Here is a 6329-nt window from a genome sequence, read left to right on the forward strand (position 1 = left end):
AACAAAGACCATATCTCATGAATCCTTACTATGCTCATGTTGTTCAAGAAGAGCCATAAAAGTTATAGAATGCAAAATTCATCTATGAGATTGATCATATGGGCTGCTAGGTATCCCCCATCATTGTGGTATAAAAAAGAACCAAACAATATAAGTATGCATTAACTACAAAAAGTTAAACATTGCAATGAAGAGAGACCACTATCGATTGCTTATATTGATCACATGATCAAAAGAGTAGAGGTAAAGAAGCTTACAACTTCCTCGATGGATTTTCTCATTATAACTAAGTGCAAGTCCACCCAGTCAAAATGCCAAAATTTGCATTTTCCACAAAATGGGGAGTATTTGCCTACATCATCATGTATTTAGCTTGACCATTACACTAGCCACTTTTCAATGCCTAATGTGCATCATGTTCAAAAATATGTTGAGATCGTGGCTCAAGGTAGTTGTGGTTGACCTCTATGTCCAGTCTAGCTCTAGGAGGAGCACCTTAAGAAACTTTTATTGGTCTTTAAGAGATGCCAATAGTATCAACTCTCCTTAAATCCCTTAAACTGCCAATTTTGGATTAAGCTTGGCATCATTTTAGACCATGTGGTATCTAAGAGGGGCATCATGATCGACATGGCCAAGATTAGAATGATAATGGATCTCTCACCACCTACCAATCAATAGGGCATTCAATGCTTCTTAGGACATATTACAATAGTGAGATTACTTTGCAACCTCTTGATTACATGGGAATGGACCACAAGTACTAAGCACTTAAAAAGGCTCTATTGATTGCATTAGTTGTCACTAAATTGATTGCTTATTATGCATTCTCTATTTAGTAAATTTATATCAATAAACTAATGACTCACTTTTCTTTAAGTGTTGATGATGATCTAGCATGGCCATGAGACCATTTAGAGAGTATTCCTAGTGCATCACTTAATGGGGTGATCAAAGCACTGTGACAGGGATATCTGGTATAGGTAGTACAAGTTATGAAGGGGGAAGGAAGTATTTGACAAGTGTAAGAGTGTACACAAGAATCAAAAAGTTACACATAAATGAAGATGGATTGAGTTCTAAGAAGAGGAAGTGCATTAGCATTGTGTATATGTATTTATGTGTGCATCCGAGGACGCCTGGGAACGTTTACTTGTGTGTAATGAGCATTGCATTCATTTGGGGTTGTCATCTCCCTTACAAGTCAAGGTTTAAGGTCTTTTCTTTCATGAAGAAAGACAAGAGAGGTAATTCTCTCACTAAGAAAGACAAGAGATGTGATCCTCTAGAAGTGAGGAGAGAAGTGATTTTCCCTTTCTAAGGTCTAAAATGACAGAAGATTTTGTGTGGAAGTCAATCTTAAGGTTGAGGCCCAAGGCCATCTAATGAACTCTCCTTATCTATGGCTCAAGGTGGTTGCATGGACCATAAGTTAAGAGTAGAGTTTAAAAAGCTGATTTTCTTAAAATAAAAAAGGTGAAGCCATTTTTAAAATATCTCGTGATAGAAAGCTGATCTCTAAAAATGGCTTGCTAGGGTTATTGAAAACTGCAAGGTCTACAACTTTCGTGTTGGACGTTTTTCCATCCGAGAAACACACAGAGAGATATTTTGAAATTGGTGCTGCAAAGTAGGTCCTGGAATAGCCACATCCTTGCATGAAGATCAGCCTTTCCAATCTTCGCACTCGTCTCTCTCCAAGAAGAGAAGCTCTTGAAGCCTATAAAAGAGGAGGCTCTCCTTGGATGTGGGAGAGGTGAAGGAAGTATCACTTTGCATGTATCCAAGAGGAGAAGAAAAGGAGCAAGTACTGTGGAAGCTCTGCTGAAATCAAGTTCCAAGAGGAGAAGAGAAGGTGCAAGTGCTGCGGAAGCTCTGTTGAAATCAAGTTCCAAGAGGAGATCCCTACACATATTGTGTAGGAGAGAAGGTGCAAGTGCTGTGAAAGCTTTGCTCAAATCAAGCTCCAAGAGGAGATCCCTACACATATTGTGTAGGAGAGAAGGAGAGACTCAAGAAGGATCAAAAGGTGCCAACTTTCAAGTTGTGCAAGTGTTAGCCGGTTGTATATCGTGCAAGGAACCGTGATCTTGTTCCCAAGATCTACAAGTAAGAATTGGTTTATGTGTATCAGAGGAGCTTGCTCCTTGTCAATAATATAACTCCACAAGGGGGGGGGGGGGGGGGACTGGCCCATCTTCAAGTCCCTAGTGTGTTGTTAGTCTCTCTCTCTCTCTCTCTCTCTCTCTCTCTCTCTCTCTCTCTCTCTCTCTCTCTCTCTCTCTCTCTCTCTCTCTCTCTCTCTCTCTCTCTCTCTCTCTCTCTCTCTCTGTGCATAATACTCACCATATATCTTTTAAGTATATAAGAAAGTCGAGCATGTATCTCGGATCTTATAACATTAGTCTTGTAAGATCTGCATTAAACAACGATTTTTTGCATTGGGCATTGACTTTCCACATACACATTGATACCTCAAAGATAGCAAATAGAGCAATGTTATGCCAACCTATTGAACACAACATGGACTTCCCTATCAAATTTTCCCTAGTAGACAACTCAATGAGATAGAAATGAATTATTCAATGACAACAAGAGAAGGATTAGAAATGGCATATGTGGTTAAGAAGTTTAGCCACTATTTGTTGGCCATCTCATTCACCTTTTTTGTAGACCATCAAGCACTTTTATACTTAGTGAAATAAACCATGTGCTAATAGGTAGAATTTCTTGATGGCTTCTACTTATGTTGGAATTTGACCCCTTTGCAATGTGTGAAAAGAAAGAAAGAAAGAAATTATGTTACCAATCACATGTTACCAATATTATGTTGCCAATCACATGTCACACATAATGAGTGGAAAGAAAGAAATTGGGATTGATGATAACCTCCTTGACACTTATTATTCAAGGTAGATCTAATATCCCATTGGGCAAATGATATTGTGCATAACTTGAAAAATGAACTACTTGAACAACTAATTGAGAATACATGGCTCAATCATTTGCTAATCAAGACTCGACCCTATCAAATGATCATTGGTCAGTTATATAGACTAGGGAGGGATGATCTTCTTCAAAGATGTGTACATTATCATGAGATTGAGAATGTGCTATAATATATAGATTAGGGAGATTGAGAATGTGTACATTATCATGAGATTGAGAATGTGTACATTATATAGATTAGGGAGGGATGATATTCTTCAAAGATGTGTACATGATCATGAGATTGAGAATGTGCTATAATATGCACATGGAAGGATTCCAAGTAGTCATTTTGATGCAAATGCTACAACTAGGAAGGTTTTGCACTACTAGTTGTGGTATCCAACTATGTTCAAAGATGCACCTCTTTTATGAAAGACTATGATGAGTGCTTAAGAACCAAGTTTCCAATTCAAAAAGATAAAATATAACTCTCCCTAGTGATAGCCCACCAACCCTAAAGAAGTGGACGATAGATTTCATGGGACCCATTAGCCTTGGATGGGTATAATATCACACACTTTAATGACAAATGTATTAAACAATATTTCCCTCTAATCCATCATTTGCATGAGCCACCCATGAACAAACTTTGTATCCCAGTCAAGTCCTTAGCAAGGTGATTAAACAAACCACTAAAAAAAATTGGAGCAACAAACTTAGCTACATAATCAACTTCCAGTCAAACTCTCTTCTTTGAATGTTAGAGTAGTCACCACTAGTAACTTGGGATCAAAGGATGAACCCAAAATACTCCTAGCATACCTACATATTTGATTGATCATAGCCAAAGACATGGTTGTAGATGCACTAATTAATGAGGGTTTCGACTAGAACACCCTCCCTTATGGCTATGAAGGAGCTAAATCAGCCTTAGCTATGGCAGCTAACCCATATTGAGGTAATCCTTAGTCTTTATTGGGAAAATGTGAACTAATATTAATAGTGAAAACTAAAATCCGTTTCCTCTTCTTTATTTTATTAAATATGGAAGAGGTAAGAAGAACCACTCCTAGGATGACTATTTAAGTATCTAACAAACTACAATATCAACTATATTAACAAGCACATTTACTTGTATTTTATTGATACAAGAATCATCTTAGCTCCAAGGACTTGTCCATAAAGCACATAACAAATAGTGCATCTAATGTGGCACCTCAATAGTCAGTCAATCCAAGAGATACAACCCTTCTCATACAGCTCCTAGATGTAGTTAGTTGATACAAGAATCATCTCAATTACAAGGACTTGTCCATGGAGCGCACAACAAACAATACTTCTATCCCTCCACCTCAGTAGTCAGTCAATCCAAGAGATACATCCCTTCGCATGCAGCTCCTAGAGGCTCAAGTTGAGAGCTTGCATCCAATAGTCATATCTCATCCATCATCTCAAATTCAACAAAATCCTACGAACAAGAACTAGTAGGGACCAAAACCTTCTCAAGCCATCAGGGTATCTAATAAGAGAACTTGTCAACAAAAAGAAGGACTCCATAGTAGGACACTTTGATGGGTACCTAAAGCCCTACTTGGTACGCAAGGTACTATCAAGACTATCGATGTCTTTATCTTCCAAAAAAATCAACAACCAAGCAAAAACATCCTTGTGAGCCCTTTCCCCATCCTATCCAAATGGAAAAGGATACCCTAAATTAGGAATCTTGACCATAGCAATGCCATGCCATTGCCCTCTCTATGAAAAACTAGAAGAAAGAGCATAGCTTGAGCAAAGACCCCAATCTTCAAAAGATTCTTAGGCTCCATCAACAAGGTCTTTCGAAAAACCTAAGCTTGATAGTAATTCCACAACGAATGAGGTATACAAGCCAAATCACCTTACTTCTACCCCATCGCGTATCCCTAAAATAGTGCCAAGAAGAACACTCAAGAAAACCTCGAAGAAAAAACAATCCTTCTTGATGCTAGTATCACATCAACATCACTTGATTGCCATGAGCTTGGATATTTTGAATGCACACCCTTGCTAAGTTAGTGTGAACACAAGCTCTATGATGTGCCCACTCTTGAGACAAACTCAATGGTATGATTTAGTGAACCATCAAGATGATTTTCTAGGAAATGCCACTTGGTAATAATAACATGAGATTTTTGACCTAGAATCTCTAGAGTCCACTTCAAAACAAAAGGTCTTGGCTGTTCCCACGAGGATTGACATGAGTTTTGGGTTTTAAATGAACTAAGGTCTCCTATTCAGATTAACTAGTGTCGATCTTTGAGCCACTCCATTTGCAAGTCACTCAAACTGAATCAGTTCAATGTTGTACTTGGTTCATAGTAGTGAGTGACAAACAAGGGGGAGCAATACACGCCGACCCCTCTATTCATAGGGTATAGTCTTGACTTTGTTCCCCTAAAACAACATTTGATTAGCATCTACACTAGATAGTTAGGTATTCAGTCACTTCCTACATCTAGTATCTTAAGGAAAACTCTCATGTCATCGAGACCACCCATCTATAGGATGGATCCATTGGGGATCTCGCCCTCCTCTTATCCTTGGGGGTTTGTTTTAGTTATCTAATTAGACTATCACATTTATATTATATACATAAAATTAGCTTTCTTAATTATTTCCTTTAGTCTCACTGTTTTAATTTACGTAATTTAAATCACAATACATAAACAATGAAAACAATCATTTGGAAAACACGTCTTTATTTAATCATGAATCTTATACAATTGTTCATCTTCTACCCATACGAGAGACCAAGCGAAGGCCTTTATTTTTCCAAGTTTTTCACCCCTAACTAGGGTTCTTAAGAAGTCCATCCTAAGTCACGTAGGGCTTTGGATGAATCCTAGGAGTCTAAGAGTTTATTGACTAGAGCCCCCTTGGCACCCTCAACTCTCCTGTCCAAGGATCTCCTTATGAAGTGACATCTCACCATTAGGGTCAATTCAAACTCTCCAAGGCAACAAAAACAATCCCTCTTGGTTAAGGGACCTATAGCTAGCCTTGGAGGAGGTCTAGTGTGCTTTTCTTTTATCTTATTATAAATTTAGTACATTAGGGTTTTGATCAATTCAATTAAACTTCTTAATAAGTGCATCAAGCAAACTTGTATGCACTATTGCAAGCACAAACAATTCTTTTCCAAGAAATATTTCTACACAAATAGGGAGGCAACTAGAGTAAGATCTTTAACTTTGATAATTCTTTCTAACTTGGTCTTATTCTCCTTTTTTGAATTTCTCCTCGTTCCCTTTAGCTTTTTCTAAGTTCCCTTCTAATTAGTATTTCATTTGTTGTATCTCCCCTTCGTTATGGTCTTTGCTCGCATTCTTCCTTGACCTATTCTCTATCAAAGGTTGGTT

The sequence above is a fragment of the Lygodium microphyllum genome, chromosome 7 (genome assembly GCF_053477565.2).
Source record: "Lygodium microphyllum isolate KBCC chromosome 7, Lygodium_microphyllum_v1.1.10, whole genome shotgun sequence".
Lineage (NCBI taxonomy): Eukaryota > Viridiplantae > Streptophyta > Polypodiopsida > Schizaeales > Lygodiaceae > Lygodium > Lygodium microphyllum.